Source organism: Lepus europaeus, chromosome 11 (genome assembly GCF_033115175.1).
Source record: "Lepus europaeus isolate LE1 chromosome 11, mLepTim1.pri, whole genome shotgun sequence".
NCBI classification, from domain to species: domain Eukaryota; kingdom Metazoa; phylum Chordata; class Mammalia; order Lagomorpha; family Leporidae; genus Lepus; species Lepus europaeus.
Genome location: NC_084837.1, coordinates 72,361,025 through 72,369,786, shown reverse-complemented (window position 1 = coordinate 72,369,786; position 8,762 = coordinate 72,361,025).

The following is an 8,762-nucleotide window of genomic DNA, read 5'->3' as shown; positions in this document are numbered from 1 at the left end:
ATTCCTGGTGTGGTATTTTTAGCTGGCATTTTATAAGCTTTCCACTTGCAAATGGAGTTAATTCTTTTGAAAGTGTGCCTAAGAAAGAAAATCTATTAATCCTCTATCTAAAGTACAACAGAAATTTTTGGAACTGGTTTAATCACCCTCTGCTTAGATAAACAAAGGAGTCTGTAATGACTGACCAAACATTTATGAGTATCTAATTTTAAGTGATAGAGTCACATAATATGGAGATTTTATAAGTTGACCTTTTGATACTTCAATCAATTTGAATTTCTTTAATGTCGCCAGCATTCTAAGTCATTTCTTTCTGAGTTTGAGGTACAGATCCCCTTCTCAGTTGTCCAAGGACTCACACCAGAGGCAAATCCGTACAGAGAGAAAGCAAAGACATAATTAATGTGGAAACAATCACAGGAGCCAATGACTTGGACCTAGTGAGATAAACAAAGGTCTTTAATTAGCTGATTAAACAGGCTAAGGAAAAGCTTTTGTGCAAGTCTGAATCACATATAATCTGTTCCGTATTAGTAGTGACTTACTCAGTTGTGTGTTACTCTCACAAAAGGTAATATAACATAAAGCTTAAGGACACAGATTCTGAAATTAGACCGTAATGGTTGAAACCCTGGCTCTGCCCTGTGCGTCAATGTCCTTTTCCGCATAATGGGATAACAATAGTATCTGGCTCTTGGGGTTGACAGGACTTAATAAGTTAATAGATGTTCAATGACTGGACAAGCACCTGGCAAGTGGAAGCCACACAATAAACACAAGCTATTCAGTGGAAAGAGGGAGGGACTCTCATGGTTTCAAATTGCTTTTCTGTGAATCCTGCTTTACTTACCTGAATGTGCCCCTATATCTGTGTGGATGTCAAGGCTTATGAAACGTGTTTCATATTTCATTGGGGAAGTTTTATAACTTGGCCAGTGTAAAGGTAGTAATCATAAATTGTGCTACTTTTAGTCACTTCAGATCAACTTAAAATAAACTTATGCTTTCTAAAAGCATATTCTGTGTTAGTTAAGCCTGTTCATTAATGAATACCTTAAAATCCCTTCTAATGTTCGAAATGGTTGCTTCACAAATGCCCTAGCCTTAAGCGACAGATTATGAGCTAACTCAACAAAGTGTGCTTCCAAAAGTTTTTTAAACCTAAAAGGCAGGACCAGGAGCTGGTATTGTGGCACAACAGGTTAAGCTGTTGAGTTAGGGGACTGTATTTCATAGCCAAGCGTTGGGTTCAGCCCCGCTCCCCAGCTTCTGATCCAGCTTCTTTCATGCAGTTGTGAATGAACTAGTGGATGGATGATCTCTCTGTTTCTTCCTCTGTCATTCTTCCAAATAAATAGATAGATGTTTTTCTTTTTTCAAAGGCAACATTATGCATTGTGTATGTATTTCTTAACACATTTAAATGAAAAGAACAAAAAATTGTGGGACTAATTATTGATACTTTTTGCACTGAGATTTTTTAAAATCTATTTTTTATGTTTGCTTTTTGGAGTCTATTTCTATTATGGTACTTAAACATCGTTTTTATATTTTTCTTTTAGATTTATTTATTTATTTATTTAAAAGGCAGAGTTAGAGAGAGAGAGAGAGAGATCTTCCATCAGCTGGTTTATTCCCCAAATGGCACCAATAGCAGGGTCAGGCTGAAGCCAGGAGCCAGGAGGAACTCCATCCCTCCATCTAGGTCTCCCTTGGGCAGCAGGGGCCCAAGCCCCTGGGCCACCTGCTGCTGCTTTCTCAGGCACATTAGCAGGAACCCGGATCAGACGCATAGCAGTCAAGATTTGAATTAGTGCTCCAATATGGGATGCCAATGTCACAGGAGGCATTTTAACCCACTGTGTCACAATGCTGGCCCCTACACTGGTACTTTTTTTGTGGCAACTGATATTGACACAAATAGCTTAATTTCATAATTTACATTTGGGTTCATTTTTTGTGCTGTATACTCTGTGGGCTCTGACAACTGTATCATGACATGTAACTACTGTTAGAGTATCATATATCTTGGGAAGGTCAACTTTTTCCCCACCCTCCTAGGGTCTTCAGCTGGGACTGACATATGGAAGATTAACAGGAGGAGCATATGGGGCACACATGGGAGCCTTCAGAAGAAAAATGAAGCCCAAAGACGTAACTAGAGGTCAGTTTGAATACTGGCTTCTAGGGGAAAGGCAACTAGGAAGATAAAGATTCGTTTAATAAGATTTGTACAGACTTCTCTCAGCCTCAACTCCCTGTTGATTGGAATGTTTCTTTCCTCCCAGCCCAGGGAGAACACCTTTCATGTGGGAGTTTCATCTCTTGCTTTCAGGAAGAAAAAGAGCAGGTCAGAGTGCCCTTCTTGCACCTGCTGTTTTTCAAATGCCTTTAGCTCAGACTAATCAATACAAAATGACACATGGGGGTGGTGTGTCCTGAACTCTTTCCCCTAATAGCCTCACTGCCTTGAAAATGCCCTGTGGTCCCCCTATTCATCGCTTCCCCTTTTTCCCTACTGCTGACAATCACCCGTCTTCTTCATGTTTCCATAGCTGTGCTTTTTCCAGAATGGCATACAGCTGGAATCATGCAGTATGTAGCTTTCCAGTTTGTTTTCTTTCAGTGAGCAAAATGCACTTGAGGTTCCTCTGTATCTTCTCATAGCTTGCTAACTCATTGACTCATGCTGTTGAGTACTATTCCATTGTGTGGACCAGTTCATTTGTGCATTCTCCTACTGAAGGACATCTTGGTTACTTCCACTTCTTGGCAGTTGTGAATAAGGCTGCTTGAAACACTCGTCTGCAGGACTTTGGGGGTCTTTAAGTTTTCGACTCCTTTGGGTAAGTACCAAGGAACACAGCTTCTGGATCATACCCTCGGTGTATATTTAGGGTAAATGGGCTCTCTCAGCTCCCGTTGGTCTCATGGCTTCCTTCTGTTGCCATTCTAACTAACCTCGGCGATGAGTTGGTTGCCACGGGCTCGCCGCAGCTCTGTCTGGTCGCTGCCTTGGCCCTTGACTCACATTTGGAGGCTTCCTTGTTGTTCGCCAAACGCTGTCACTCCTGTGTGGCACAGTGAAGACCATAGGAAAAGACTATTTTTTTTTTTGACAGGCAGAATGGACAGTGAGAGAGAGAGACAGAGAGAAAGGTCTTCCTTTGCCGTTGGTTCACCCTCCAATGGCCGCCGCGGCCGGCGCACCGTGCTGATCCGATGGCAGGAGCCAGGTGCCTATCCTGGTCTCCCATGGGGTGCAGGGCCCAAGCACTTGAGCCATCCTCCACTGCACTCCCGGGCCACAGCAGAGAGCTGGCCTGGAAGAGGGGCAACCGGGACAGAATCCGGTGCCCTGACCGGGACTAGAACCTGGTGTGCCAGCGCTGCAAGGCGGAGGATTAGCCTAGTGAGCCGCGGCGCCGGCCCTTGAAGTTATTGAAATTTTACATTTTATCGACTGGGATTCTGACAGCAATTGGCATAACTCTGGTGAATGTATTCATTGGTGAAGCTGGATTAGCAATTATATTTCCAGAAAAGCTATATTCCAGAACATTGAGAATATTACAAACATCCTAGATCGAGATGAATTGCCTGAATTTTCTTTGATTGTCTGGAAAAGAATTATGAACTAACAATGGCCATCCTTCAGATTGAAGCTGAAAAGGCTTCAAATTATGGTTAAAGGAGCTGAAAGTTCCAAGATTGATGCATGAGAGAGGTGATGGGCCCTGGTAACATACATGACTATTGGTAAGGCACTTACTGATCATTCACCAAAAGCAACTCTTTTTTTTTTAAAGATTTTATTTCATTTTTTTAATGCTGTATACTGTATGCTGTATATGAGAGGTAGAATTAAACAGAGAGAGGGAGAGAAAAAGAGAAAAGCCTTCCATCTGCTGGTTCACTCCCCAGATGGTTGCAATGGCGGGAGCTATGCCTATACAAAGCCAGGAGCTTCCTCTGAGTCTCCTACGCAGGTGCAGGGGCCCAAGGACTTGGGCCATCTTCTACTGCAACAGCAACTCTTGAGAGCCAATCATTTATTTATTTTTTTAAAGACTTATTTTATTTATTGGAAAAACAAAGTTACAGAGAGAGGTAGAGCCAGAGAGAGAAAGGTCTTCCATCCACTGTTCACTCCTCAGATGACTGCAACAGCCAGAGCTGAGCTGATCCAAAGCCAGGAGCCAGAAGCTTCTTCCAGCTCTCTCACACCGGTGCAGGGACTCAGGCACTCGGGCCATCTTCTACTGCTTTTCCAGGCCATAGCAGAGAGCTGGATCAGAAGTGGAGCAGCCGGGACTCAAACGGGCACCCATATGGGATGCCGACATTATAGGCTAGGGCTTTAACCTGCTGCGCCACAGCACTGGCTCCACCAATCATTTAGTTCTCCAAAATATTTTCTCTTTAGTGGAAAATAAATTAATAAACGTGTTCCATACTTTTGCTTTATGATGAATCAAAGAACTCTTCCATTGCTGTTTCTCAATGTTGGTTCAGATTGCAGCTTCTGATTTGGGGGTTTCAGCTTCCTCTTGGATTAAGATAAAATAAAACTGAAGAAATGGGTGGAATTCGTGAAGTCCTAAAGTTGTGGAGACTTTAAAAGGTTAGTGTTTTATTCATCTGGTAAATGGAAGTTATAGAAGAGAAACTGAATGTTAAGTATCAGAAAATGTGGTGGTCTATACTCATCTCTGTTAAAGACATGTGTGTTATTCAGGAATGACTCAGGATTTTAAATTGCACAAGAAGTATGAACCAACCATACAAACTGTGAACACATTAATCAGCAGTTTTTCAGTGAACAACAGCAGAGTGTGTTTATTTCTGGAAGAGGTGACTGTGCTGTTTCCCCAAGTTCTACACCAGTTTGCTTTCCTACTAGCAGCGAGAGGCTTTTTTGTTGCTTCAACTCCTTGCCAACATTTAGTGTTGTAAGCATTTTTCATTCTGGCCATTGTAAAAGGTGAGTTGTGCTATCTTTTTCTTGTTTTAATTTGCAATTCACTGGTGACGTGTAATGTTGAACATCTTGTCATATGCTGATTTGCCATGCATATACTTTGGTGAAGTGTATGGTCAGATTTTTTTGCCTTCTCCTCAGAATAAAGATTTTTTTTTCTTGTTGAGTTTTAAGAGTTCTTTGTATATTTTGGATACCAGCCTTTAACAGTTGGGTATTTTCCAAATTTTTTTTTCCCAGTTTATGACTTCTCTTTTCAGTATCTTACTAGTATCTCTCTCAGAGCAGAAATTTGTAATTTTTGTGAAGTGCAACTGAACAATCTTTCTTTCATGGATTTTGCTTTTCGTGTTGTATCTGAAAAAGTCATCAGCAAACTCTAGATCATTGTTTTTCTTCTGTTATCTTCTAGCAGTTTTATATATTTGAATTTTACCTTTGGGACTATGATTCATTCTGAGAGTCTTTTTTTTTCTTCTTCTGACGAGCAGAACATCTCTATCTAGAATAAAATTTTTTTTTTTCCCTTTCTGGATGTACAGTTGTTTCAGCACCATTGACTGAAAAGACCATGTTTTCCCATTGAATTGCTTTTGTTTTTCTGTCAAAGATCTGTTGACTATATTTGTGTGGATCTATTTCTGGCCCTTCTATTCTGTTCCATTAAGCCATTTTATCCATTCTTTGGCCAATAAATTCTGTCTTTATTGTTGGAGCAGTGTGGTAGGTCTTGAAGTAGGATCATATCACATTTGCCCTTTGTTCTTGTTCAATATTATGTTGCCTATTCTTTGTTTTTTGCCTTTCCATATAAGCTTCAGAATCATTTTGCCAATATTCACAAAATAACTTGCTAGGATTTGGATTGTTATTGCATTGAATCTAGACCAAGTTGGGAAGAACTATTGTGTTGACAGTGTTGAATCTTCATATTGATGAATATGGAATAGCTCCACATTTATTTTGACCTTTGCCAATTTATTTATTCAGACTTTAAATTTTTCTCATATAAATCTCACATATATTTTGCTAAATTTGTATCTGTTTGATTTTTGATGTCAATATTAATATTGTTTTAATCTCAAATTTCAGTTCTTAATTGTCCCATATGATTTTGTCTGAATAAAAAAATGTTTAGGGGCCAGCACTGTGGCACAGTGGGTTAAAGCCCTGACCTGCAGTGCCGGCATCGCATATGGGTGCCAGTTCGAGTCCTGGCTGCTGTACTTCCTATCCTGTTCCCTGCTAATGTGCCTGGGGAAAGCAGCAAAGGATGGCCCAAGCCCTTGGGTCCCTGCATCCAAGTGGGAGACCTGAAACTTCTGGCTCTTGGCTTCAGGTTGGCTCAGCTCCGGCTGTTGTGGCCATCTGGGGAGTGATAGCAAATGGAAGACTACTACTTCTACTTCTCTCTGTAACTCTTTCAGAAAAAAAAAAAAAAGTTTGCTGGAAAATCCTTTTTTGACCACACTGTGATGCTTCTCTATAACAAAACTATATGCATATCAGTAAACGGAGACATTAAGTCAAATGGAGAATCATCAGAATTATTGTTCCATTGCAGTACTCCTCAAACTGGGGTATATATGCTGTGATTTTCCAGGGTGGGTATTGTGGCACACTGGGCTAAGCTGCCGTTTGGGATGCCTGCATTCCATACTGGAGTGCCTGGGATGGAGTCCTGCCTCTGCTCCTGATCCAGCTTCTCAGTAATGTGCACCCTGGAAGGCAGCCAATGCTGGCTTAGGTACCTGGGACCCTGCTTTTCCCACAGGAGTTCCTGGCTCCTGGCACAGCCCCAACTGTTGGAGACATCTGGGGAATGAACCAGCGGATGGCAGCTTGATCTCTTTCTGTCTCTCCCTGTTGCTCTGCCTTTCAAATAAATAAAAATAAGTAAATAAAAAAGATACTTTTCAAGGTATATGAGTGGTACTAAGGGAATTGATTTTATAAGGAAAATTTTACTTCACATTACCTTACTTACACTTATGTGATATCTCATAGTTGTCCCTGTTATATTGTGTACAGTAGGAAATTGGACACGTAGAAGTTAAGGGCAATTTAGTTAATCAGGTTCAGGGCAAAACATGTTAAGAATGAGACACAAACAATAGCACAAGACCTAAGCCCTGCAAGGGAGTGAACTAGGGCACCATATGTGTTCAGCCACTGTGTTGAGTGGATGGGTGACTGATTGATTAGACAACGGGAACACAAACTCCCATGTTGTGCTCTACATTGTTTGCCCTCTACTATGTAGGGGCAGCACCCTGTTTAATCTGACATGACTGTCTACATGCCAGAAGAAGAGGACAGAGCTACTTCTTTTTAAAATATTTATTTGAAAGTCAGAGTTACAGAGAGAGAGGGAGAGTCAGAAAGAAAGAGATCTTATATCCACTGGTTCACTCCTCAAATGGCTGCAATGGCCAGGGCTGGGACAGACTGAAGCCAAGACCAAGGAGCTTCAATCGGATCTCTTGGGTGCAGGGGCCCAAGCACTTGGGCCATCCTCTGCAGCTTTTCCAGGCACAAAAACTGGGAGCTGGACCAGAAGTGGAGCAGCTGGGACTTGAACTGGTGCCCATGTGAGTTGCCAGCGTCATAGATGGCAGCTTTCCCCTGTAGGCCACAGTGCTGGCCCCAGAGTTACGTATTTAATTCTGGCTCATCAGAGGGCTTCCTGATTCATGAACAAATATTTTAAATGCCTCCAAAGTATCACTAAGCACTGTGTTAGAGTACAGATGCTTAGAGTAAAATGATTAAGGTTATGATTTTCATGCACTAGAATGTTTTGTGGGGGACTGTCAAGTAAATTGTTAGAGTATAATCAGATAAATGACATAATAGGAAATATACAGTGTGCAATAGGAATACACAGGAGTGGCTTCTGACTCAAAGTAAGTGTGTGTGTGTGTGTGTAGAAGAGATGATAAAACAATTATTTCAAAAATTTTAAAATTAATCAAATTTATTGATTTGAAAGGCAGAGCAAGAAAGTGAGAGAGCAAGAGTAAATCAGAGACAGAGACAGAGATAAAGAGAGAGCTTCTATCCACCAGATTATTTCCCAAATGCCCACAATAGCTATGGCTGGGCTAGGCTGAGGCCAGGAGCCTAGAAATCATTCGGGCTCTCCCATTTGGATTGGATGGATCCAAATACTAGAACCATCACTGATGCCCTCCCTGGGTGCACGTTGGCAGGAAGATGTTTGGGAAGCAGAGCTGGGATTTGAACCCAGGGACTCCAGTATGGGTTTGTGGGTATTCCAAGCAGCATCTTAGTCAAACATCTCTGCTCTCCTCCCCACCCCAGCAACCAAACAAAAAAGAAGAAGGGGCAAATTGAATCCTAATGGTGAACATTTGAAGAGGGCAGCAAAGAGCCTAGGGAAAGAGACAAATAATACTGGGAATATAAGATACATTCAGATTTTAAGGTATTTGGATTTGTTTATAAGAGCCATTGACAGGTTTTAAGTACATAAATGATAAAAGGGTCATTCTTAGAAATTATTTCTACATTTGATCTTAACCAAAAGGCCGAGAAGTGATTTTAGTAAATTATTTCTAAAGAAGAGGCTGATCAGATTTGTTGTTAGACTCCCAGGCATCTTACCACTTTAAAGGGTTGCTATGACTTGACCACACCTTTCTGCCTGTGTTTGAGGGCTACTTTTACTTGTAATGCCCTTCTTCTATACATACACCCTTCCACTTTTCCGCACAGGACTCAGGTCACTCACTTCACATTGCCCCCAGTTGGTAATTAG